This window comes from Odocoileus virginianus, chromosome 28, assembly GCF_023699985.2.
Source record: "Odocoileus virginianus isolate 20LAN1187 ecotype Illinois chromosome 28, Ovbor_1.2, whole genome shotgun sequence".
Lineage (NCBI taxonomy): Eukaryota > Metazoa > Chordata > Mammalia > Artiodactyla > Cervidae > Odocoileus > Odocoileus virginianus.
Window position 1 is genome coordinate 14791566 of NC_069701.1, and position 27684 is coordinate 14819249.

A 27684-nucleotide genomic window follows, 5' to 3' on the forward strand; every position below is an offset into this window, starting at 1 on the left:
TTCCAGCAAATGCTAAAGGAACTGCTCTAGACAGGAAACACAAAAGAAGGAAAAGACCTACAGAGAATAGACCCAAACAATTAAGACAACGGTAATAGGATCATACATATCAATAATTACCTTAAATGTAAATGGATTAAATGCACCAACCAAAAGACATAAACTGGCTGGGCGGATGAAAACATGTACATGTATGCACTTCCATTTACCACATCACTCTACTTAACCCCCTAAATTGTATGTAATTATTTTATACTGTTAGGTTAATCATGTTTCCATTATGGCTTGCAGCTTTAATTATCATTTTTTTTTTGATCTGGCAATGATTGTGAAAACTGATAAACATCTTTTACTGTTGTGATTATGTAACTATTATTCTCCTAATACCGTTGTATCGTGATTCGTCAACAGAAAATAATAGGATTCTACATCACCAAAACTACCATTTAACTCATGTTGAATTTTATCAAATGCGTCAATTGATATGATCATATGGTTTTTGTGTTTCTTTCATTGATGACCACATTGATATGCATTTATTGAACCATCCATATGACCCTGGAATGAGTCCAACTTGATTGTGGTATATGATCCTTTTTATGTGTTATCAGATTTGGTTTGCTAATATTTTGTTGAGGAGTTTTGCATTTACATTTAATGAAAGATATTGGCCTATAATTTTCGTTTTTGGTAGCATCTTTGCTAGTTTTGGTATTGGGGTGATTGTGGCTCCATAGAGTGACTCTGGGAGCATTTTCTCCTCTTCAGTCTTTTGGAAGAGTTTGAGAAGAATCAGTGTAAGTTCTTTGTATGTTTGGTAGAATTCCCCAGTGAAGTCATCTTGTCCTGGAGTTTTGTTTGCAGGGAGTTAGTTTTTACAGATTGTATTTTACTTCTAGTGATTGGTCTGTTCAGATTATCTGTTTTTTCTTGATGTGGCTTTGGCAGGCTCTATGTTTCTAGAAGGGCTTCCCCCATGGCTCAGAAGTAAAATGCCTGCCTGCAGTGCTGGAGGTGCGGGGGACGCAGATTCGATCCCTGGGTCGGGAAGATCCCCTGGAGGAGGAAATGGCAGCCCCCTCCAGTATTCTTGCCTGGAGAATCCCATGGACAGAGGAGCCTGGTGGGCTACAGTCCATGGGGTCACAAAGAGTCGGACATGACTAAAACAACCTACTATAGCATAACACACAGTATGTGTTTCTAGAAACCTGTCCATTTCTTGTATGCTGTCCATTTTGTTGGTATATAATTGTACATAGCATTTTCTTATGATTTTTTTTTTGTATTTCTGCACTGTTGGTTCTTACTTCTCCTTTTTCATTTCTTATTTTGTTTATTTGGGTCCTTTATCTTTTCTTTTTGGTGAGCCTGTCCAGAGGTTTATGGATTGTGTTTGTCTTTTCAAAGAACCAGCTCTTGGTTTTATTGATTTTTTTTTTCTATTTTTAATGTCCATTTATTTCCTCTCTGATCTTTATTATTTCCTTCCTTCTGCTGACATTAGATTGTGTTTGTTCTTCTTTTTCTAATTCTTTTAGGTGGTAGGTTAGGGTTTTTATTTGGGATTTTTTCTTTTTTTTTTTTTTTTTGAGGAAAACCTGTACTGATATCAAATTCTCTCTTAGGATATTTTTTGCTGCACCTCATAGATTTTGTATGATTGTGATTTCTGCACACTCTTGAGATGAAGGAGAAAAATATTCTGAGAGGCATGTTTACAATTCCTTGCAAGACTTACTATTAAATCAATAATGGTTGGGTAATCTAGTTGCACACTTCTTCAAGTCAACATACCCTGCCCTTACTGTTTTTAATTTAGTCCTAACTTTTATAACAGTACCCACCCCCAAGCCTCCTTTGACGTCTTTCTCCCTATTTTAGTGTTCTTCTTAGCAATCATCACTCCCAGACATTGTTATCTATTCATTGCTCTCCGTGGTCTATCCTGCCCTATTAGAATGTAAGTTTCTTGAGGATGAGGGTGAGGTCTCATTTGTTCATTGCTATCTATCCCCCACTGCCCAGAACTGCTTCAGCTAGCGTACAGTAGGCAATTAGTACTCATTTGTGATATGAAAGAATGCCTACATTGTTGTTCTGCCTTCACTAAGAAACCCTGCATTGAGAAGAAAAATGATCCCCTAGGAAACAAGGCAGAACCTGGCCTAGACAGGCTTAATCTGGATAATGTACTGGCCTCATGAGCTATGAACACATGTCATGCTGGCCAGGGGACGTGACTCTGGGAAAGTGGCTTCTTACTCTCAGCCTTATTCCTGGATGAACTTCACTGAAAGTGCGGAGTTGGTCACAAAGTTGGAATAAACCTGTGAGTTCACTGCTCTAAGGCCCTGTTTCTTCATCCAGAGGGCAGAGGTAAGACTGCCAACTTTGAGATGTCTTTGTATCGCTTAGATCAACGACTGGCGTAGAAGAGGGCTGTCATATGGTGATTAGTGTGGGTTCTAGATCTCTACTGAGAGGAGTATTTGCTAGGGATGGAAATGGGGAGGAAACCACGGGGACACTGGGCACCTTAGAAGGGATAAAAGAGAGACTACCATATAATGAGTACCTGTAGACTAAAGGTGGCCCGGGGGTCACATGCTTCACATGCATCCAGTTAAAATCTCACAGTTACTCAAAGAAGGTTGGAGTCAGTACTGCATCTCACAAGGAGGAAACTGAGGCTTAGAGAAGCTTCTGTAGCTTGACTGAGTCCCACAGCTGCTGTGTGAAAGAGAGGGTTTGCCATTAGGTCAGTCTGATTTCCAGGCTTATCACGTTTCCCCTGCGTCCCAGGAGATGTTTTGGAACATCTCATGGGGGCTGTTGGCAGGCCATGCCACTATCTCAGTATGAGTTTCTGCCTCTGCTGGGTGAAAAGGACAAAGCGACAGCCACAATCAGCGAGGCAAGTCAAGGATGCTGCTGATTTTAGTCTTCAGGTGCTGACTGTTGAGTTCACTGTCCTCTTCCTATTATGAAACATCATCCTTGGGCCTTGCTAGGTCCACTTTTTTGAGCTCATAATTCCCTTTTATCTCCACCCCCCACTTTTATTGACCCCCCTCATGTTTTTGAAGTCGAGCCTTTTGTTTATGTGTATTGTTTTAAAACACATATTGTTTTGTGTTCAAACATTCTTTATTTACACAGATGACATTGTCCTGTAGACCTCTTTCTGTTTCCTACATTTTTCTCGTTGCACTTCGTTTTTAAGATCCATCCATGTTGCTGTGTATACATATTAGCCCATTCTTGTTTTTTTTAATTTTTACTTATTTGGCTGCATTTTAGTTGTGGCGTGCAGGATCTTTGTCATGTCTCATGTGGAATCTTGCAGCTCGCGGGCGTGGGCCCCAGCTCAGTAGTTGAGGTGCATGGGCTTGGTTGCTCTGGGGCATGTGGGATCTTACTTCCCTGGGCAGGGATAGAACCTGTGTCCCCTGCATTGGCAGGCAGATTTTAACCACTTGACCACCAGAAAAGTCCCTAGCCCATTCTTTGTAACTGGAAATAGTCCCTTTGTGTACACTTGGTGTTCTACACATGCATTCCCCCCAAAAGGCACACCAGGATGGTTTCCAACTCTCTACTATTATTAACAAGACTATGGTGGGCATCCTCCTACACACCCCCAATATACGTGTGTGAGAATTGCTTACTTATTCTAGGCTACTTGGGGTAGAGAGCACACGTGTATGTAACTTAGCTAAGTAGTTCCAGATGGCTGTCTTCCAAGGCTGTCCCCATGTGCGGTCACCCTGACGTGACGCTTCCTCTTTCCTGTACTTCCTCATAGCCTCTGACACTTGTGGCAGGATTTTGTATTTGCCAATCTGATGGGTGCAAGCATAACTTAAAAAAAAAAAAAGAAACTTTCTTTGTTTTTATTTGACTATAAATAAGTCTGAGTATCTCCAGCATGTTGACCTGCTGCATTTCTCTTCATTGAATTACTTCTCCATGTCCTTTGTTCGTTTCTCGTCTAGGGCTCCTGACATTTTCTTGTTATAAGGATTTCCTGGTGTATTCTAAATACTAATCTCTTGTCACTTTTTGCGGGAGAGGGGGAGCTGTGCTGTCCGACATGCAGGATCTTAGTTCCTCAACCAGGGATCAAACCCCTGCCCCCTACATTGGGAGGGCAGAGTCTTGACCACTGGATCACCAGGGACATCTCCCTTGTCACTTTTAGACAAGTATCTTCTCCCAAAGTATATTTGTCTATTAATTTTGTTAAGCCAAAACTTTAATTCTGGGATTTTCAAGTTCATCTTTTTTCGTATTTGTCATCTTCGAATTTGGGCATGGGTGAGGTGGTTTGAGAAATCCATACCCATCAGCTGGTCACAAAGACATTCTTCAGGATTTTCTTCGAACAGCCCACAGGGGCAGAGGGAGCATCAGTCTTGTGTTCCTGCTAGCAGAAGGCTCAGGCTTATGAATCCCTTGCTGACCTGGAGGGTAGAGCATTTTTGTTTTCTTTCCTTCAAAGGACCCTACAAGCCAGCGGGAAAGCAGTTAGACAGAGAGGGCTTTAACTGAGTTTTCTGCTTTGTAATGTTTCTGAACTTCAGGGGTGCTCATCCCTCACATCACAGAGGCAATAGTTAGTGAGCAGAGGTGTCCCTATGGCCCTTTTCTGCTCTAACATCTTCAGATGAGGCGGCCCGGGAACCCCATCCCCAGTGACGTCTGCTAACTCCTGGATCTGGCACAGAGGTGTCTGTGAAGTTCTAAGTCAGAGGAGAAGAGGGAGGAGACCGCCTGTGCTACCGTGGTAGTGGTGTGGGGGCCCAGGCCTCCACCTGAGTGGGCGCACCTGGACAGAAAGACCTCAGTGGGACGTGAGTGGGAGCCTGGCTCCAGGGATCAGGGCGCCTCTGACATTTGCTGGACTTCACTCCTGGGGCCCCTTCTTGGTACACGTCTGCTCTACACAAAAACAAATCCTGGAAAATCAAATCGGGATGGGGGAGTTTGAACATCACCCTGTCTGATCCCCGTCCTTTACTGACGGGGAAACAGACCCAGAGTGAGGGAGCTTATGAAACATCACATAGCTTGTGAATTGGTGACCCGGGGCTGGAACCCAGGCTAAAATTTTTAACAGCAGGTCGAAGCTCTGACTGCTCCACTTGGAAAGATCCCATCATTCGGAGACAGAGAGTCCTGGGTTTGAACCTCATTGTTCATTTCATAATTACATAAATAGATGTATTTGCCCCTGTGGCCAGTGCTTTAAAGAGATATGCTTAGGACTGTGAGATCTTGGAGAAAGCTGACTTTGTCTCAGATCTTCAGGGAAGGTTCTAGAAGGAAATGGGCTGAAGTCTACAGTTGAATCCAGCTTAACCTATTAGAGAGGGGAGAGTTTGGATGGATGGATGACTGTGAGCCTGGGTTTAAGAGGCTGGTTTTTCCCCACTGTGAACTCTCTCTCTTGGCCCAGGGAGGCCTACTGGTAAATTGCTAAATGTGTCAGTCCTTTGAGTGTTTAACTTAAAGCTGGGCAGCTGTTCCCTTGAAGTACTTACCTCCGTCCCTATACACTTCTCTGAGCCCTATCACTAATCCCTGGGAAGGGAAAATGCAAAAGCAAAAAAAAAAAAAAAAAAAGGAAAATGCATTGTTAATCACACTGAAATGTAACGCTCCTCTCTGAACCTTGGAAGATGAGAAATTTACATGCTGATTTCATCCACTACTTCACTCGGGGTGACAGACTGCAATTGAAGATGCTTGCGCAAGTTAAGTGCTACAAACCTTGCCCAAGTTCTTAAGCCTCTTTGGAAACCTTGGCGACTGATTGGTAATTTGTTGGCATTCTTTCCAGTGACTTCTGGCCCTGCCAGCCAGGGTGTGGACAGTTCCCACTCAAAAAAAGATTTCACCTTGGCCTAGGATGTGGTCTTTTCATTTGTTGGGAAACCTGAGACTGTTAAGGGAAAAGAGGATAAGAAAGGGATTCTGCAAAGAAACAAAAGCAGCCAAGAGTGGCCATTACAGGTGCCACAGCCCCTCTGACAAAGCTCTCTTGTTACTGGAATCAGAGAAGGAAGAAGGGGAAACAAACTAACATCATTTGGCACTTGCTGTGTATTAGGTACCTGTCCTGACTCCTCACACCCTGTGGGAGGGGTTGTCATTCCATTTAGCAGGTGGAGAAACTAAGCTAATTAACGTGCCCAATACAGTGACAACAATGATGATGGTAGCAGTTCATATTCATATGCTAGACACTGTTCTAAGCTCTTGCCATGTGCAACTCATTTAATCCTCATAACAACCCTGTAGGGCAGGAGCTGGTATGATCTACATTTTTTCAGATGAGGAAAGTAAAGCATGAAAAGGTTGAGAGTCTTGCCCTTAAACAGTCAATGGCAGTGGTGTTGGTATTTAGTCGCTCAGTCGTGTCCGACTCTTTGTGACCCTATGGGCTATAGCCTACCAGGCTCTTCTGTCCATGAAACTTTTCAAGCAAGAATACTGGAGTGGGTTTCCTCCTCCTGGGGATCTCCCAGACCCAGGGATCGAACCGGGGTCTCCTGCAGCTCCTGCATTGCACTCTAGAGTTTACTTTATTTATTTATTTATTTATTTTTGACTGGAATTTAGCCTGTTGCTCTTATTGAGCTTGACTAACCTTGAAGGAAAATTCATATTTGTGGCCAGAGTCAGAATAAGTACGTTTGGCCAAGTGAATGGGTCTTATCTAGTGATTATCAGGAGTAGCCCAGACAGAACTGTAATAATTCCTTTCTTCTAAAATAAACTTTCTAAGAGCCATCCAGTCAGAGCCTTGGAGAGGAGAAACCCACCAAGATAAACCAGAGGTACTGGATGCAGGTAATTGACCACAACTCAACAATTTGATTGATTTCTAAAATTTGCATAATATCATGCCCATGATAGAAAAACCCTTGATTCATGTGTTAAGAGTCCAAAAAACCAAGAAAGAAACATTATGAGCAATCATATGAGTCAGGCCTGCATGTTGGATCAGCTGTCTACTTCTGATGTCTTCTCTTCTCTTTCTGGCGTTGGTGTTTTCTTATTATCACAGCATTGCTCTAAGGTGAGTTTGAGGTCAGCAGTTCTCTCTGTAGACCAGTCTGGTGCAGAGGCCCCAGATTTGCCCGCACTCCCTGAGGCGGCGGACAGGCACAGGGGGCCACTGCTGGTTCCAAAGCTCCAGTTTGGAATTCAGGCAAAGGAGGGAAGTCGTCTCTGGGTCACTTGGTGGTCACCGTAACTGTCGACTAGGAAACATGCACAGCTTGAGAGCTGCAAGTGAAGTTTCCTTTGGGGCAAAATGAGGACTGCAGCCTAGGAGACAGACGTCAGTTAGGAAATGGCAGAATTGGGGTTAAAACGGAGAGTGGCTCCAGTTCTTACGCTTTAGCCACTAGGGTGGAAGTTGGAAAGCAAGTCTGATACACTTGAAAAATCCTTGACCTTTCAACCATCCTTGTCTTCCTGTTCCTTGATGAGGATGCTACTATCGTAAATGATATCACAGGTGACCATTTAATGAGTGCTGAGCATGAATGGGCACTGTGCCTGTTGCTTCCCGTTGCTGTGTATTTCATTCTGACCATCTATCATCAAGTGAAGACTGAAACTCAAAGAGGCCACATGTTCTGCCCAAGGTCACACCACTAATGGTGGCTCAGGTCCACTTTCTAAACAAGAGGGGTTCACTTGCTGGCTCACTGCATTACCTTCAGGGAATCATTCTGGAAGCTTGATCTGTGGGATGAGCAGTGTTTCAACAAACACTGAGTCTCTGCTCTTGGCTCCGGGTGAGGCTGAGTGCTGGGGGACGAGAGATGGAACCTGTGTGGTAGTCCCACCCTGGAGGAGCCCCTGGGCTTGGAAGTGGGAGGACCTCTGGCCTTGGTGCCACCTCTTTCTTCCCCCTGCAGACACTGGGCAGGAAAGACTTTGCCTCTCTCAACACCATACTGGCTCTCTTTTGACTAAAGAAACAGCAGCCTCCACCTGCTTTAGTCGGATCTAGTTACACCAAGAGGCTATTTTATTATTGCTATTAATCTGACGTAGAGAAGGTTTGAAACTCTTGATTCTGAGGAATAAAAGACCCCCCAAAAAGAAAAATCAGTAATCATCCAAATTGTGGCTATTTGAAGGCCTCAAGGAAGAAGTTGGGGTTTTTTTTTCTTTTTTTGGTCAAAGCAGGCCATTTGTATGTCACATTTGTTCTATCTCTCTTTTCTTTTCTTCTAATAATTTAGATCAAAATGATCATAAAGTTGCTCCATTTTAGGTGATTTCAGCAGGCAATTGACACATTGGATTAGCAAAAATAAGTTATTTCCAAAGCCCCAATTCATAGCGCCAAGAAAATTATAAGCAAATAAATAATTATATGCTTTTTTTCACAAGTTGCTATTGACATAATGAGGCAATTCTTCCATTGTACCTAATTTGTAACAGATGTGCATCAGAGAAGGTGTGATGTGTATTAACTCCTGGCAGGAGGAAGGGATGTTTAAAGGAACTATTTTCTTAGACTCTCCTGGAAAGAGGCAGAGGGTGGGAGGCAGGCAGGGAGAGAGAGAGAACGAAAATAATCTTGCACCATACTGCGCAGACGTCCTCTTTCTGGCTGACTCACGGGAAGTAGCTGCTTGTAAAGGAACCCTCCAATGAGAGCATCGGGGCTTCTAGCAGACATGCATATATTAAGGTCAGGAGGAAAGAAAGGAAAAAAACCACATTTATTGAGCAAGAATTCCTTTGCAGATGTTCACATAGATTTGCTCATTTTATCTTCCCAATTTTGCCAAGCTGGTTAGAACCCAATCCCATTGTGCAAATAAGGAAATGAAGACGCAAGGTCCAAGGAGAAGCAAGTCTCAGGCGATCCAGCTTATCTGTGTCAGGGCCAGGATGTGAACCTAGGGTTGAAAATCTCAAAGTGTTGTTTCTGCCAATGGTAGTCCTTTTTCCGCCTGAGCTATGTAGATGATACTTACTTTATTATTACTCTCTGATCTGAGGGAGAACTATGGATAAATCTCAGATGAGAGTTGTGAATGGGTGACCAGTCACTGAGTAATCTATGGGCCTGTGCCTTCTGACAGAGCTGTGGAATGAATGATAGAACCTTTCTGTAGAGACTCGTATCTTTCATTCATTCATCAACTGTCCACCTTAATGTTATTTCCCTGCATTTAGATGTATTTCAACTGCGGGCTACCCTTCCAGGACCTGGAGATCCCAAGGGAAATAGAACATGTCTCCTGTCCTCAAGGAACTTTATAGGGAGGACAGGGAGCTTGACTGCCGGAGCACGATACTATGTAGTAGTGGGCGTGGAACTAACCTCTAATGTCAGAATCAGAAGTGAAAATCGCCTGCAGGTTGGCTGACGGACACATGAAAGGATACCCAGTATCGCTAATTTTTAGAGAAATGCAATTCAAAGCTGTAGTGAGGTACCACCTCACACCAAAGTCTGTAAACAATAAATGCGGGAGAGAGTGTAGAGAAAAGGGAACCCTCCTACACTGTTGGTGGAAATGTAAATTGGTGCAGCCAGTATGGAAGTTCCTTAAAAAACTAAAAATGGAGTTAACCATATGATCCACCAGTACCACTCCTGGGCATGTATCTGGAGAAAATTCTAATTGAAAAAGATACATGCAGCTAAACGTTCCTTGTTGTTGTTCTGTCATGTCCCATGACTTTGCAACCCCATGGACTGCAGCACACCAGGCGCCCCAGTCCTTCTCTATCTCCCGGAGTTTGCTCAACTCATGTCCCTTGAGTCGGTGATGCCATCCAACCGTCTTATCCTCGGTCATCCCCTTCTCTTACTGACTTCAGTCTTTCCCAGCATCAGGGTCTTTTCCAGTGAGTCGGCTTTTCACATCAGGTGGCCAAAGTGTTGGAGCTTCATCATCAGTCCTTCCAGTGAATATTCAGGGTTGATTTCCTTTAGGATTGACTGGTTGGATCTGCCTGCTGTCCAAGGGACTCCTAAGAGTCTTCTCCAGCACCACAGTTTGAAAGTATCAATTCTTTTTTGCTCAGCCTTCTTTATGGTCCAACTTTCACACCCTACATGACTACTGGAAAAACCATAGCTTTGACTATATGGATCTTTGTCAGCAAAGTGATGTCTCTGCTTTTTAATTCACTGTCTAGGTTTGTCATAGCTTTTCTTCCAAAGAGCAAGTATCTTAATTTCATGGCTGCAGTCACTGTCCTCAGTGATTTTGAAGCCCAAGAAAATAAAGTCTGTCACTGTTTACATTCAAGAGAGAGACTCAAATAGTCTAAAAAACACCTACAGTCCATGAAGCCCACCATACACAGGTCCTAGATTGAAGGGGGATTTTGAGTGATATGATTGGAATGTAAACTTACTGCTCTCTCAAACTTCTTATGGTGTGATCATCTCTCTGCTTCAAAGACAATCTAAGGGGTTTTCAAGGGTAATGCAACCTGCAGGCAATTTTCAGTGTTCATAGAAGCTCTACTTACAGTAGCTAAGACATGGAAGCAATCTAAGTGGTCATCAACCAATGAATTTATATAAGTATATATACATATATATCAATACACACCCACACATATGGAATATTACTCAGCCACAAAAAAAGAATGAAACAATGGCATTTGCAGTAGCATGAATGGACCTGGAGATTATCATGTTAAGTGAGGTAAGTCAAAGATAAATATATTGTGTAATATCACTTATATGTGGAATCTAAAAAAATGATACAAATGAGCTTATTTATATGATAGAAATAGACTCACAGATATAGAAAACAAATGTATGGTTATCAAAGGGGCTATGGGGGGATAATTTAGGATTTGAGGATTAACACATACACACAACTGTATGTAAAATAACAAGGACATATAGCACAGGGACCATACTCTATATCTTATAATAACTTATAATGGAAAAGAGTCTGAGAAAAGAATATATATGTGTATATATGTATAGCTGAATCATTTTCCTGTACACTTGAAACTAGCACAACATTGTAAATTAACTTCAGTAAAAAAATTGCCTGTAGATTACGTTACTCTTGAAAACCCCTTAGATTGTCTTTGAAGCAGGGAGATGATCACACCATGAGAAACTTGAGAGAGCAGTGAATTTACATTCCAGTCATATCACTCCAAGCACTCCCTCAATCCAGAGCATGTATATGGTGGGTTTCATGAGCTGGTAGGTTTTCTTAGACTATTCGAGTCTCTCTCTCTTTACCAGCCCCTACAAACTGTATAGTAGAAGTAGCAAAAGAAACAGGCTCGTATGAGGCACCTTCCCCAAGCAGGGTAAACTTAGCCTGCAAATGCCATAGTAAACTTACTGCCAGGGCCTGACCAGCCCGGACCCTCATCTGGAAGGCGACATTAAGAGGGCGGTTCCTAGGAAAGGTCCTGGAGAGTGGCCAGAAAGCTCTGCACCTCCAGGATTGCTGCCCTGCGTCATCAGGGACAATCCTGCTGCACTCTCAGAGCTGGGGGTGGGCAGTGGCGGGGCTGATTCTCTTTGAGGATATGCGGTCTGTCCTCTCCCTTCCGCATCCTCAACCTGGACATGGGAGGTGCTTAGAAATATTTGACACCTCTGTGTCTGTCTCCCTTTCATCAGCTGATAGACAGACACACACTCACCTCCTTTTCTTCATCCCCAGTGCCACCACCCTGGTCCCACCCCACCCCCACTTCTGTTGGGTTCCTGTTCCTAACTGGTCTTCTCACATCATCCTTGTTCACTTGAGCCAGTGGTACCCGAGGGTCAATATTTAGCAATTGGCTCTCTGAGGCAGGGAGAACCTGGATTTGAAGTGTTTTCCAATTGCTGTGGTGTAAATATTCCCACTATGGCCAAAATCCTGCTCCCAACACCATGACTGGGCATGCAGTCGGGATGCACATGAGGCTCTCTGCCATGCAAGCTCACTCCAGTGCACCACTGCCTCCAACTCACCGTCCACTCCACTGCTGTGGTCACCTTTCACAGTGGACCCCATGCTTAGAGCCCATCAGTGGCTTCCCACTGACCTAGAAATAGAGTCCCAAGTCCCTAACCTGCTTGTCAGCCTTGTAGGACCCAGGGCTTCCCAAGTAGCGCTAGTGGTAAAGAATCTGCCTGCCATTGTAGAAGACATAAGAGACACGGGTTTGATCCCTGGGTTGGGAAGATCTGCTGGAGAAGGAAATGGCAACCCACTCCAGTATTCTTGCTGAAAGAATCCCATGGACAGAGGAGCCTTCTGCGCTACAGTCCATGGGGGTCACAAAGAGTTGGACATGATTGAGCATCTGAGTCACATAAGACCCAGCCCTGCAGCCTCAGCAGCCTTATCCATACTCCAGGCTTCCCTACCCTGACCCCTGCTGGGCATCCTCAAGTTCACCCAAGATACTTTGCTTTGCCAGTGTCACTTCCTCCAATAGACCTTCCCAAACTCTCCCGAGATCTGGCAGAGCTGCCCTTGTTCTGCTTTCTTAACTTCTACTATGTCTCTCTGCACTTGTCACTAACTCAGCAATCGGTTCTCAATATTTGTCTCCACACTGGCATCTAAACTCCAGACAGCAGTAGCTGTGTTCTCATGTTCATCGGCATGTCCTCAGCCCCTGGCACAGAACTTGGCAAAATGGGGTTCTGGAGCAGATTATAGAATTTAGAGAGCATGGTTGGAAGGCAACAGAGGTCAGCCTCATATGGTATTTGACTTTTGCCTCTGACAGGGTATATTTTGTTAACTGCTCAGAGTATATTCCTTAGAAGACCACCTGAGGCTGGTTTTTGAACTGTCCTTAGGGAAGAAGTAAGACAGTCACAACATTCACCCATGCCTTCTGAACAAAATCCTTAGGATGAAGGTCTTGAAGTACATTTGGTCCGTTATTACACATCCAAGTAACTAATCAATATAACAGTTTTTAACTGCTTTCCTGAGATAATGATTGGCATACAGTAAGCTGTAGGTAATTAATATATACAACCTGATATGTTTGGAGATTAAGTATAGACTTGTGAAAACATCATGATTATCAATGCCAGCAGCTTATCCATCAGCTCTGGAAGTTTCCTCCCATCTGGCAGGATTTAAACACCCAGGGTCTTGTTTGCTTTCAAATCTCATGACTTCAAAACCTTCCCAATAAAAAGAACCTGGAATCATTCATAATATAATTGCTGCTGAGAGCTCTGAGGCTGGCTGACTCGTAAAGGGGCAGTGGTGGACCCGAGAAGGGGGTAGGGCCAAAGGGCTGGCTTTCTACTTCATCACAGACCATGTTGCACCTCATTCAAATCTTCAGGAAGAGAGTTTCATGCAGCAGAAAGGCCTTGCAGGGTGTTTGGGGGGCAGATATGATGCTTAACATTCCAGCCTAAAGCCTCTTGATGCTGCAGTTTTCCGTGCCAGGAGTTGAAAAACAATTTGTTAGTCATACTTTGCTTAATCTTTGTAATTACATTTATTTTCCGGAAGGTCTGAGTAGCAATCCCATATTTATCCCACAATCAAAGCCATTGTGGATTATCAGCTAAATACCTCATTAGGAAGATTTTAAAACATGTCTCCCAAAGGTTTTTGTTTTCCTTTTAAAAAAAATAAATAAACGACTTAATTTTAAAGAAAAAGCAATCTATTGTATTGTACAGTCTCCAGCTGAGAGATTTTAAGGATTCCTATTACATCCACTTGAGAAGAGATATTTATAGAGTGGTAAAATATAAAGAAGCTGATTTTTAAAGCAGGTAACGGGCAATTATATTGTTGGGCCACTGACCTGAGACTCAGACTGGCCTGGGATTCAACCTTCCCTCTGAAATTGACAGTTGTGTGACTTTGGGCCTCCGTGTGATCTGAGTCTCAGTTTCCTTGTCTGAAAAATGGATTCTGATGCCTTGAAGAGTTGTTGCTGGCTTAAATGTGATAGTGCAGTGCCTGGCAAGAGACAGGTGCTTAATAAATGCTCATTACTTTTGTTGTGACTATTAATATGGTCATATTGTAATTCGTTGCCCACAAATAAATTTCCCCCATTCATATTTTTATGATACCTTTTTCATACCTGTGAGGATTTTAGTTAGATACATGTGAATCTTGACATCGCTCTGGATGCAGATAACCAGAAAAAGACATTTCAGACTTGGGCAGCGAAGAGATAAGACTGATGAGGCAGCAAGTGGAGAGGGATGGAGAGAGGAACTCTCCCTATACCTCCGAGGTCTTGTCATCCATGTGGGACAGGTAGAGGAGCTGGACCTAAGGAAGCTGACCAGGTTCTGACATGCGCAGTCATGTACATGTGGTCCATGGTTCAAGGACCACGTCTGTCCCATTCACTGCTTTATCCCCGGTATCCAGCAGGTGCAGCATCTGACCTGGGTAGATGCAGATCACGTGTGTTTGGTGAGTAGAGTTTCCAGGGCCAAAGTTAAGATTACATAGATTTCTGTTTCATGGAAAGGGTTTGAAAAGCACTTCTTGACTAAGTCACGGAGGTAAAATAAGGATCTCTGAAAGCATTTTCGGTATCATTCAGTGAAATTACCTTTCATCTCTGTGAACACAATGGAATTTGGAAGGTAGGAGCCAGTGGCTCCAGGTGAAAACTTCAGATTCGTTAAGATGAAGGACCAGTTCTGGAAAAAAAACAGAAATTCCTTTGACTTACGTACTACGTGCAACTAAGCAAATGAAGTCCTAGGCATTGATCCCATCATCTCACCTAATCCTCACACCTGCTTTGGGAGATCAGGATTTGAGCCCCCTTTTTTCAGAAGAAGAAATGTGAAATTCCGGGTTAATTCGGAGACAGCTGAGTTTCAGAGGCAAACACTCCCAAGGCCACACAGCTCGGAAGTGTCAGAGCCCCAACATCAAACTCAGTTCTGTCAAGTTCCAAAATCCAAATCCTAACATTCACAGTTATGACATCAGAAGTTGCCATTTGCCAAATGTGTTACATTTGCTGAATCCACATTTTTTACCCTCAGGTTGGGGACAGAAAGCTTCACATCAGAATGAGTCCTAAACTCAGATATTTGGAGGGATCAGGCTATTGGGGCAATAGGGCTGTGGTGGTAGAGAATCCATGGTGGCCCTTCAAAAGGGGGCAGCTGCCATTCAAATATACCTCAGTGTGGCCAGAAGGGAATGCAGAGGTTTGGTCACCACACCTTTTACTCTTCCAAGAGAAAGTGGAAACCCAGAATTTTTATGTGAAATGTTAGCATTTTAATTTATTGTCAGTTAAACTTAAAGGAAAAAAGTACAGGCCAGTAAAATATACCAGGGCTGTGTTCCAAGAACCAGTGTGCTCAATCCAGCAGGGTTAGGTTACTAACACTTTAGAACCCTCCCTGGGGAATGTTGTTTGTATAAGACAATGGGTCACACAAGGAAATCAGCCTAATAGTAATGGTTAAAGCTCTTTTTGTTAAGGATGTGCTGACACTTTACTTCTGTTTTTTTATTGAATGTCCCAGCACTCTAATAGGATTCTATTACCCTTCTCTTACTGGTAGGGTTTGGAGATGCTGAGATTCACCTAGGGTCACAGACTTATGAAATAGTAGAGCAGGGCTTGAACTCAGGTCTGCCTGGCTTCTAAATCTGTGCTTTTAATATCTGCTCTGTGTTGTCTCCCACAGACTCCAAAAATATGGAAAAACTGCCCCAGATGTTTATTTGTTTGGTGCTCATGGTTTCCTGGGATTGGATGTCAGAAAGTGGGGGAACTTGTTCTGGAAATGAACACCTTGCCTAGAAAAGCATCAGTCTTCCAAGTAAAGTGCTTTGTGCATCGTAAAACCTTCAGTTTTGCTCCATTATATTTTGGGTCCATGAGGGATAGATTGCAGTTCATGTCTTCCTGCTGATTAGAGCATCCTATTTACGTGTATATGGTACCGATTAGATGGTGTGCTTTGCAGAATTAGCTCCCTGATGAACAGGTATTATTTCCCCCTCTGCTGACATGGAGCAGCTGTCTGCACTCATTGTGTTCAAGCCTCTGCACATAAAACTGGGTGTGGGGAAAAACAGTGCAAATCTCAGCAGTTACATGTCTTGCCTTCAAATTCAAAGCTGTGTACGATCTGGCCCTACTGACTGTGTCCTCTTTGCTGCTTCTTAGGTGAGCCTGGATAGGCCATCTAATCAGTCTTGGTTTCAGTTTTCTCATCTATTAAATGGGAATGATCCTTTTTCCTAACAGGGTACAGGGATGTGGTGCAGAAGCTCTCTTGAGGTACATCTGTTTTTATCCCAACTTCTGTGATTGTTTGAGTTTCTGAATATGTGCTAAGTATGGAGGAGCTGAGGGTCTAGTTTTGAGACTTGACTTGTAAGTAAGCACCTCCCCAGTGTGTATGGTACAAGCTTTACTTCTCTGTGTGGTTAGATAGTGGTCCTGACATCGTTTATTGAATAGCCTGTATTTTCCTCCACTTTCATTGAGTTGCCACATCCAGCATATATCACACTGCACAGATAGAAGGCCTCTGATCCTCTCCTGTTGACATATTTTTTTATCTCCTCATCTATTCTACACTGCTGAAAGAGTATAGCTTGCTCTCTGGAGGAGCAACTGCCTCTTCTTTTTTTCCCCTTCATTATTCTTTTCTTTGGCGGCACTGGGTCTTTGTTGCTGCATGTGGGCTTTCTCTAGTTGAGGCGAGCAGTGGCCGTTCTCTAGTTGCTGTGCACGGGTTTCTGATTGCCATGGCTTCTCATGCCACAGAGCATGAGCTCTAGGCTCATTGTCTCATAGTTGTGTGTGGCTCATGGGCCGAGTTGCTTCACAGCCTGTGGATCTTCCCAGACCAGGGATCGAACCCATGTCTCCTGCTTTGGCAGGTGGATTCTTAACCACTGAACCGCCAGGGAAGTCCCTTCCCTTTTTATTCTTATTTTACAAAATTGTGTATTTATCAGCAGGAAATAGATGGCACATTCAAATGGGATGACTAAAGAGGGTTTAACGAATGGGCTATTTATAGAGGTTCAGTCAAGGACAGGGCTGGCCAGGTGATGACGAAGTTTCCATCAGCTGGCAACAGTGGGGAGCTGTTACCACCCTGGGCCCAGAGAGGGAAGGGAGGACCCAAGGACTAGAACTCAGAGAAAGCAGCTCCTTGGATGTGGATGTGGAAGGGTTTGAAGGGATGATAGTGTGATTTGATTCAAGCTTAGAATATATCACTCTGACCTTGTCGTGGGTTTGGGAACTAGCCCAGCAGAGGCTTAATTAGGCAGAGGCTTAGTCAGGCAGAGGCTTGAGGCTTGGTGAAAATGAGCTCTCTCAACTCATAAACCGGATACAGGTGACATTTTGCTGCAATAAACCCAAGAAAATAAAAGTGAAAGTCACTCAGTAGCGTCCGACTCTTTGTGACCCCATGGACTGTAGCCACTAGCTTCCTCCGTCCATGGGATGCTCCAGACAGCATGCTGGAGTGTTTTGCCACTCCCTTCTCCAGGGGATCTTCCAGATCCAGGGGCTGAGCCTGGGTCTCCTGCGTTGCAGGCAGACTCTTTACCATCTGAGCCACGGGGTATTAATAAATACAAAGGATCCCTCTATAGCTAAAAGCATCAGGTGAGTCTGAGAGATGTCGTTGAGCTCAGCTTCTCAGGCTTCCCCAGACTCTGATGACGGTGACACAGATATGCGTCTCTCAGATCTTAGATCTCTACCCATATTACTGCCAGAGTCTAATGTGATTGCTTTCAGCCTCATCTGAATCTGATGTCTAGGTTCTGTAGTCAGGGCCCCCGGTGCCACCTTGCCACATTGTCACGGGTTATGTGATATTCGTGAGGTATCACGCATGCACAGTTGCATGCAGTTGCGTAATGTGCCTGGTGGTTTGGTCTGCTGTGGGTACTGGGCAGGGCAGACCTAGCGAGGGCTGCCACTCAACAAGGGTGGTCGTCACCTTTCAGCAAGATGAGGCTCGCAGGAGGAAGACGTCATTTGGAGATGGTTTTAGTTCATTTCAGGACATGGTGGAGTTGAGATTCCTTCAATACATTCTGCAAGTAGGAGTGAGGGTTAGATTTGAGAAATTTCCCTTCTCACTTAAAGGTACCTTGTAGATAATGAGAAAGTCTCGTTGCTAGCCTGTTCATTCATAAAAATGACCCCTAACATCTTAAGGGAATTGGGCCTTGAGATGGCTAAATATCTGACAGTACATCTAGTCACTCAAATCCCAAACAGTGGTATTCAACTTGATCACTGGAATTGAAATTTGCTTTTATGGTTGTGGTTTCTCCTGGCATGAATGCCAAATTTTGGCTTTATTTTCTCAATTTTGAGAATGAGTAGTGGGGTAGCACAGGCCTGCATGCTCTTTGGAAATTCCTTTGACGACAAACTTGGCCCAAGACAGATTCCTACTCCAGCTGGAAAGGGAGAGGTTCTTTGTGTGGGCAGAATCAACACGCTGCTCTGAACTGGGAAAAGATGCCAATCTAACTTTTATATTTCATGTACAGATTCTTTCTGACCTGTGACATCAGTTATTGCAATTTTAGGGGAAACATTTACAAACTTATCTATTGTACCAGGATTTTGTGAGATCAGTTTAACAAGGTATTCACTGTATGCCCAGCCCAGTATGAAGAACTGAGACTCAAGAATGGGAAAGTGTAGCCCTCCTGGAGTCAATAGAGAAGTCAGACACATAAATGAATGCTAATATAGCAGAATAGATACTATTGTCAAACCATACAAAGTACACTGGGGACCCACGGAGGCAGAGGTTATGGTTCTATAATGAACAACCTGAATACTGGAGGGATGTGTTTGCGTTTGATGAAATTTAATGATGATAGAAGTAGAAGGAGGTAAAATTTTTTTTTAGATCTTCTTTTTTCTGCCTAGGTACCTACTCTCCTTTTCTCCATCCCTCCCCCCTCCACACGCCCACACCCCCCCAGGACCTCAGCATTTTCCATCAGACTTGTCCCATTGTACTTACATATATTTTGATTTTGTTTTGCTTTTATTATGGAAAATTTCAAACTTATGCAAAACTAGAAGCTCATATAATAACCCTTATGTACTTTCCACTTAGCATCAGCAATTATCACTACCTGGCTGTTGGATTACTTTGAGTCAGAATCCCTGACATCATGTTAATTTCATCTGTAAATACTTCAGTACGTATCGCTAGAAAATTAGGATTTCCCCACCTTAAAAAAAAAAACAGAAAACTTTGATCATGGCTAACTATTGCCAATAAATCTTTAGTAGCGTCAGCAATCCAATCAATATGCCAGGTTCCATGATTGTCTTGAAAAGTTTCACAACCTGTTATTTTTAATAATATATTTATTTGTATGTCAAAATATGCCTTTTTATTATTTTTAAAAAGTGGTTTGTGAAAATGCATAATGTACAATGAAAGATAAGACTTTTTTTTTTCCATTTTTACTATATTATCATCAGTATCTAGCACAATGCCTGGCCCATGGTATTTATTGAGAGAAAGGAGGAAAGGAGGCTTAAAGGAAATTAGGACAGAAAGTAGGAAGGAAGGAAGAGAGGAAATGAAGGGGAGGAAAGGAAAGGAAAGGAAAAAGGCATTTCCTACCCTCACTACCCACATCAATTTTTGAATGCAGCATCTTACAAATGCATAATTTGGTAGTCCTCTGATCATACTGCATGTTCAATTATGTATCCTGTTTTTTGCATGTGGTGACCTAAACATTTTTCACAGGGCCCACGAGGGATTGACATATATCCTCTCTTGAGAATCCCTAGCCCTGATAATAGCCCCATCTGGCCAGAGCTCCCCAAGGAGAGACCTTCATCTCACAGGCTGCCCAGGTCTATAAACAAACATGATATAGTGCTGGCATTTATGCAATGGGTGCTGTGCTGAAGTTCATTTTAGGAATATCTGTTGTTTAATTCCTGAAATTATCAGCCCCATGTTGGAGGAGGGAAGTTTGCTAAGTGGATGAAGACCTAATAATTCTAAGGCATCTTGGAGGATTCTTATCTAGCAGGATTGTGGTGATGATTATAGCCTAGATTTTACCAGAGCTCAGAAGCCTTTAGGATGGGAGTGCTGTAAAGAAGAGGTCTTTCCCGGGTAGCCCTAGATCAGGGCAAATCAGGCTCTGGACATGGTAATTACTGTGTTAACATCAATGGGGAAGCATTTCCATTCCATTTCGTCTGTTTCCATCTCTCAGTTAACCTCATGCATAGTGGTGCAGGAGCTATTTTGATGTTCCAGGAATCAAGTGTTCTTGTGGTATGTCTTACAATGCTTGTTTACCTGTAAACACACACCACGCTTGAACACATTAAACTCCAGTAATTGTTGGTAGAAGTGGGTGAGATAATTTAGGGCTTATCAACCCCAGGCATAAATTTGAGCCCCAGAAATGTCATCACTTACACTCATTTCCTACTCTTTTTTTTTTTTTTAAACTTGGCAGGATGGGAGAACTTGATGTAAAGTCATTGTTTTTGAGGAATGACTTATACCTGTTGTACCATGAACAGCATCTGTGATGATGCTGTATCAGTCGTCACTTGGCTGTTTAAAATGCCCTCCTTAGACGTGCTGCAGGAGCTGCCAAGACAGTGGGTTACCATCAGGGTGGTCAAAGCAAGAAAGATTGAGTCAACTCTCCACAAAAACACGTCTGCAAAACCCTGGGTCCTCATGTTACTTCAGGTCCATGTGCCCAACGCACAGTGAGGCCAAACAAGACCAAAACATCAGAATTGGGAGCAGAGCAAGGTTGATTGCAGGGCCGTGCAAGAAGACTGGTGATTCATGCCTTAGAAACCCTGAACTCCCCAACAGCTTTCAGCAAAGCTTTCCTTTTATAGGAAAGGGGAGGGAGGGGCGTGGTAAGTGGTTGCAAATGTCTTGGTGTCAGAGCCCTTGTTCTAGAGGTCAGATCATGGTCAGGTAACCCTGTTCCTGTGAACCTCCACCAAAACACATGTTATAGTCCGTTCTGACAAGAAAGGGCAACATCCTGAGGCTCAACACTCACCCTCCGAGGTCCAGGCCCTGGCGAAGGGGAGGGTGTCCCGCGTGCCCTGTTGGCCTGCTCGGGAGGATTCGTCCAGTACCCAGGCTGGCCCCTTCTACTCGTGCCCAGACCTGGCCGAGGAGGCGGATCTCAGCTGGCCAGGTCTTCAGACCCTGCTCAGCCATCATCACTGAGGGAGCCAGGTGCCCAGGACCCAGCCAGCCCCCAGACTCCTGAGGCTGCCATCTGGATCCCATGGACTGTGACCCACAGAGATGCCACCGCCTTTAGGTCTCCGAGATGGGCCTGGGGGAGAGGTTCGCTGCTGCTTCAGGGCCTGCGCCCGGCCTGTGGGCGGCTGCGGTAAGGAGCCCTGCAGGACACAGTCCTCGGCCTGTCTCCTGGTCCTCCAGCTCACCTGCTGGGTTGAGCCAAGGATCCGGGAGAAGGCTGCTATCTCCCCTTCAGCACACTCTCTGTGGTGGGGACCAGTGCCAAACAGATGGTTGGTGGAGCGAGACACACGCTCTCTCTGTCCCCACCCCGCCCTTATCACGCTCCTAGATGGGCTGAGCTGGGACTCAAGGTAGAGTAGAGGACTTCTCCAGGTGATATTTTGGATGGCCCCATTTATGCCCCAAGGGTTCCCCTTGTAGCTCAGTGGGTTAACAATCTGCCTGCAATGCAGGAGATGTGGGTTCGATTCCTGGGTCAGGAAGATCCCCTGGAGAAGGAAATGGCAATCCATTCTAGTGTTCTTGCCTCGAGAATGCCATGGACAGAGGAGCCTGGCAGGCTACAGTCCATAGGCTTGCAAGAGCCGGATACAACTAAACCACCACTTATGCCCTGGGGACTGATTGGAGGTTGCCTTCCTCACCCTCCACCTTTATCAACAAGGCCATCTCTGAAGCAGGCTGATGTCAGAGGTGGCCATGAACAGAGGGAGAAACGTCCTGATCTGAATCTGCAACACGTGCGCCTTTGGAGACAACTTTAAGAGAGCGTGCAGTGTTTAAGAGCGTGCCGTTTCTTTGGAAACTTCTAGGTAAGAGACTATAGCCCTTAGCCAAGGCGTATGTTTGTATGGCAGTAGTCAAGCTACTGCCTTGTTTAGTGAGTAGTGGAAGCTGCTCAGTTGTGTCTGACAGTTTGCGACCACACGAAGTGCAGCCTGTCAGGCTTCCTCTGTTCGTGGAATACTCCAGGCAAGAATACTGGAGTGGGAAGCCATTTCCTTCTCTGGAGGACCTTCCCCACCTAGGGATTAAACGTGGGTCTCCTGCATCACAGGCCAACTTTTCACCATCTGAGCCACCAGGCTTCCCGAACTAACGTTAGTCACTATCTTCTTTAGTGGAACCTTTTTAAAAGGGCTGTCCCTGGTCACTTGATGAAACTGCTCCCGGCATGTGTAACCAACTCCCCATGTGCTCTGTCTTCTGGCCTGTGGGCTGTGGCAGAGAGTGGGGAGAGAGAGAGGAGGAGGGTCCCTGCCTGGGACCCAGGACAGCTTTGTTTGTAAAATGAGGATAATGCTTGCCAGTCACAGAAGTCTCTCTTCCTGGGTTACAGTAGTAGGGAAAAAGAAAAAAAAAAGATAGGTCTCATTATAATATCCACTATGAATATATAGTGTGGAAATGGTTGCTGAGAGCAAGCACCAGATCACGAAATGAAAGTCCAAAGGGGGAGGAAGAAACAGGTATTGTTCTATTAGATACAAAAATGAGTAGGAATGGTTGCGCAGATTAATTCCTTGCCCAGTACAGTGACTGTTCCGTCACTGAAGACTAGCAGTAGGGATGCTGGTAATGACCTTGGTCCGTTTGTGAACACCGCTCCACTGGTTACAAAGCCCTTTCATATCTGTTTATCTTCTCTGATTCCCTTCATGACCCCAGCAGACAGATATCACAGGGCTTATTATTATTTCCACTTGATGGGAGAGAAAACTAAAGCTCGGAGGGCTTATGTGGCTTAACTCGGGTCAAATAGTGAGGAGAGTCCGACTGGGAGGCCCAGAAGTGGTCCTTCTCTTCCAGCGAGCTGTCAGGCAGCTCAGTGTGGTAGCGGTGGCAATGGTGATACCCCTGCACTTTACTACAGGCTCTGTACCGGGCATTGGACACTTATTTCACATGCATTTGCTTGTCTGGTCTGTACAGAAGCCCAAGGGGTAGATACACATAGTGTCCCTCTTTAGCAGATGAAGAGCTTGGGGTTGGAGAAGGTTGTTACTTTCCTCAGTCACTCAACTAGTTGGGGAACATGAATCCCAGCCTCCATGGCCCCTTATCACTGCTACCCACGCTCTTGCAGAAGCCGTTAAATAAATACAGGACAGAAAGTTCTCTTCCTCTCCTGAGATCTGTGTCTAGAGGCAGGGCTGGCAGGCACCAAGCCATGTGCTTAACTTGCCCAGATGCCCTGAGCACTAATAGGAGGTCACCCCTGCCTGGGTGCCCTGGGGGCACTTCCAAAGCTATAGGTCTAAGGAATACAAGAGGTTCTGCCACACTTGGGCCCCTCAGACCTCCCAGGGTAGAAAACGCTTTTTGAATTTCTTTTCCCCTGCAAGTTTTTGACTCTGACTGCTAAAAGGAGCAGAGTAATTTTCATTTCTCATCTTGACAAACACTCAATTGTGTAAACCTGTTCTGCCACAGCCCCGTGATTTATCACTCATGTCTCAGAGAACGCAGGCTTGAGCTGAAGCCCTGATTATAGCCGGCGAGCCCTGTGACTTGGGCACCTACTTTCCTAGGTTTTGGTTTATCCTTCTCTGTAAAATGGGAGGATAGGACATGTGTCTCACCTTCCTCATGTGATTGTTTTAATTTTCACACTTTCAGGAAATTTTTTTATTACTTTTCTCTGTTTTACTTTTTAAAAAATTTTTATATTATTGTATATTTATGCTATGAATTATTTTTTAATTATTAATTTTTTATTTTGATTTTGGCCGTGCTGGGTCTTCATTGCTGCACGCTGGCTTTCTCTAATTGTGGCAAGCAGGGGCCTCTCTAGCTGGGATGTGAGGGCTTCTCATTGTGGTGGCTTCTCGCTGCAGAGAGGGATTCTAGAGCATGCGGGCTCAGTAGCTGTGGCGCGTGGGTCTCGCTGCTCCACAGCACACACCAGGAATCCTCCTGGACCAGGGATCCAACCTGTGTCTCCTGCACTGGCAGGAAGGCTCTTCACCACTGGGCCACCAGGGAAGTCTCTATCAATTAGTTTTAACAGCTTTGTTGAGATAACTTTGGCATAAAGTGTGTATATATTTAAGGTGTACAACTTGATGCTTGGTATACACGTACCTTGTGAAATGATCACTTGAGTTAGTGAGAGTCGCTCAGTCGTGTTCGACTCTTTGCAACCCCTTGGACTGTAGCCTTCCAGGCTCCTCTGTCCATGGGATTCTCCAGGCAAGAGTACTGCAGTGGGTAGCCATGCCCTTCTCCAGGGGATTTTCCCGACCCAGGGATTGAACCCATGTCTGCTGCATTGCAGACAGATTCTTTACCATCTGAGCCACCGGGGAAGCCCGAAATGATCACTACATCAAGCTAATTAACAGATCCACTACTTCTGTATTGTTACCATTGTGTGTGTGTGTGTGTGTGTGTGTGTGTGTGTGTGTGTGTGCGCGGTGAGATTTACGATCTAGTCTCATAAACAGATTACAAGCATACCACATAGTATTATCAAATATCATCCCCACTTTTGATTCTTTTTTTATAACTCACCAGTACTCTCTGCGTGCAGAATATTATTTTCTTCCTGGCGTATTATTTTTAGGACAGGCTTAAACCTCTTGGACTTCAGATTCTTTTTGTTTTGTGCATTTCATGTGGAGATTATCATGTATCCTTGAGACAGAATGAGATCAGAAAAGGGACAGATTTTGTCCTGGTTTTGTCCTCTGAAACTCCTGTAAATCAAGGCCCTTTCGTACCCGGAAACACAAGCATTTGGAGAAAGGCCACTGTGTCACCACTAATTCCTCATCTTCTAAGTAAAATAACAGCAGCTTCATCAAACACTCAGATCAATGGGCTTAAGCTTTGAAGCGCACAGAGCCAGGCTTGCTTTCCCTGGCTTTGTGTGACTTTGACCTTCCTGAGCCTCAGCATCCTCCCTTGTTACATGGCGCTGAGTTCTTCTGAAAATCAGAGACAAAATGGTACGAACTTGGCAGAGCGTCACTCACTAAGCGTTTGCTTCCCTCACCTCCCTTTGAAGGCCCCTGCCATTCACTTTATCAGTTTGGCAACCAGCCCTTCCTCCTCTGAACTCCTCTGTCTCCTGGGAGCAGCATCTGCTAAAACCATGTCAACAACACAGAAATGCTATTTGATGAGAGCTCCCTATGTTTCAAGCAGGGTAGAGTGCTTTTATGTAAACGTTTTAAGAACTTTAATTCTCAGTCTGGGGGATGGTTATTATAAACCCATTTTGTAAGTGGAAAAACTGAGGTTATGGAAAACATCATACCCTAGATTTAGCCGCTTCGAACACAAAAGTATGAACCTTTATTATATCCTGGAGGTTGGCAAGCTACTTTTTATAAAGGCCTAGATGGCAAACGTTTTTGGTTTTGCAGGTCACACAATTTCTATCATAACTGCTGGACTCTGCTTTGTAGAGGAGAGCAGCCTTAGAGGATGTGTAAACAAATGGATGTGTCTAAGTGCCAATAAAACTTTATTCATAAAAGCCAGCCAGCTTGAGCTGGTCCACAGGCCAGAGTTTGGCAACCCCTGGTAAAAACCACTGCGCTGTTCTCTCAATCCCCCCCCTTTATTCCTTCTTTTATTTTAATTGCACATCTCTGGCTGGTTGATCATGCATATCTCCTTTGTAGCTTTTCTTGGCAGTAGGTATATAACCTGTAAGCTATTTTTGCAGTGTTTCTGATTTACCTGATGGATTATAAGTGTTTTTCATGTACCAGGCGGCACGTCAGGCTCATTTATAAACCGTGATGCATTAGAGATCGTCACAGCTTCTGGGATGGTGCGTTTACAGAGTGACAGATGAGGCTTAGCGAGTTTAAGCAATTGAGGGTCTGATGTGTCAGGTTCAAGGCAAAGACTATTTTTTCCCCAATAACCACATTAAAATCCAGTCTAGAACGAGGTTGCTTAGGTCAGACAACCTTCCTGGGCTTGACCATCAGAGCGAAGACACTCCCTGTCTACAAATCATCACCAAGAGCCTTCCCTGTGCTGTCGTTTCGCAGGTAGGTTTGAAGGGAAGGAAAATCCTCCAAAAAAAACAGATTTAAACTACAGATGGTCCCCACTTACAGTGGCCCAACTTAAGATGGTTTGATTTTACGATGGTGTGAAAGCGACACGCAATTCAGCATCCTTTGAACTTGGAACGTTGATCCTTTCCAGGCAGGTGATGTGCTGTTTGATACGCAGGTGGTGCTGGGTGACGGCAGCCAGGGTCCCCAGCCAGCTGCGCAGTCATGAGGGTGAACAACAGATGCAACTGTCCTTCACTTTTAGTGCAATATTCAACATCAACCCTTTGTTATAAAATAGGCTTTGGGTTAGATCATTTTGCCCAACTGTGAGCTAATGTAGGTGTTCTGAGCACGTTTAAGGTAGGCGAGGCTAGGCTGTGACGTTTGGTAGGTTAGGTGTGTAAGTACATTTTTGGCTTATATTTTCAACTTATGAGGGATTTATAGGGACATAGAGCCATCATAAGTCAAAAAAGATCTGTAAAGTAAACTCAGTTGAAATGCAAGGTTAGGGGATGTCAGAGTCAGAGATGCTGTGGTGCCAGGAGGGAGTTCATGGAGGGTGCATGGTGTTCATGCTGTTTCCTCCCACCCTCCTGCCCGCAGTGGGCATTCTCCTCTGTGCCCTCATGCTGGCTCATCCTTGTTCCCCTCTCGCCTAAGGTAAAAGTACTTAGGGCCCAGAGAGACCCTTGTCCTTCCCCTCTCATTAGCCTCTAACTCAGAGGTGGGTTTATCCCAGGATTTAGGAGCTGACCTTGTTTATCCATCACCAGCCTGGCTGGACAGGAGTACTCAGCTGCCTGGGTCCCTCCATCGTTTTCCTGCCTTTGCCTCTTTCTCTGGTACCCCTCTCTTCCCTCACATTGTCTTTTTCTTATCTACTTCTTTAAGTGAGAACTTGGACCTGGTGCATAGTAAATGCTCAAAAACCTTAAGGTGTTGTGAGTCCGTTTTCATGTCTTTCCTGCTATGTGCTTCTCTCTCTCCTTCCCTCCCTCTGCCCTTTCTTCCCTTTCTTCCCTTCCTGCTTGTCTCTTTCTCTTCTCCTTGGAGGAAACTCACAGAGGCTGACAGGGAGTCTGCTGCAGAACTACCCTGCAGGCCAGCCGGGAGAGCCAAGGTGGGTCCCCCCTCCCCGCACCATCTCTGTCTGGCCCAGCGCTCTCTGCCTGGAACGCCCCCACCCCTAATCTTCAGCGGGGACTGTGCACATCCTTCTGTCAGCAACTCAAACAAATCAATTAGCTGCAGGCAGTCACACTCTGTGGCTTTCTCTGTTCCCACAGATGTTGCCTGGGCAGCGGTGGAAAGCGCCCATTTAGAGAGAGGAGGCCTGTTGCATGGAGCTTGGGCATGACTGGGGCAGAGGAGACAGGAGGGAGGGGGGCA

At 44.6% G+C, this 27684-nt stretch overlaps 1 protein-coding gene and 1 long non-coding RNA gene across 13 annotated transcripts in view; one reads left to right on the plus strand and one right to left on the minus strand.

The window, feature by feature from the left end:
• The window catches only part of TENM4 (teneurin transmembrane protein 4), an 861213-nt gene that overhangs the window by 110979 nt on the left and 722550 nt on the right, over positions 1-27684 (plus strand). The gene's annotated exons all lie outside the window — the stretch shown is intronic.
• On the minus strand, positions 12736-14888 carry LOC110140154 (uncharacterized). Of its 2 annotated transcripts, XR_002314672.2 has the most exons (3): positions 14752-14888; positions 14092-14665; positions 12736-13964 (listed from the first exon to the last, which is right to left on the minus strand). It is a non-coding gene; the product is annotated as an uncharacterized lncRNA (long non-coding RNA). The 2 variants fall into 2 exon arrangements; XR_002314671.2 differs by having other exon boundaries at positions 12736-14665.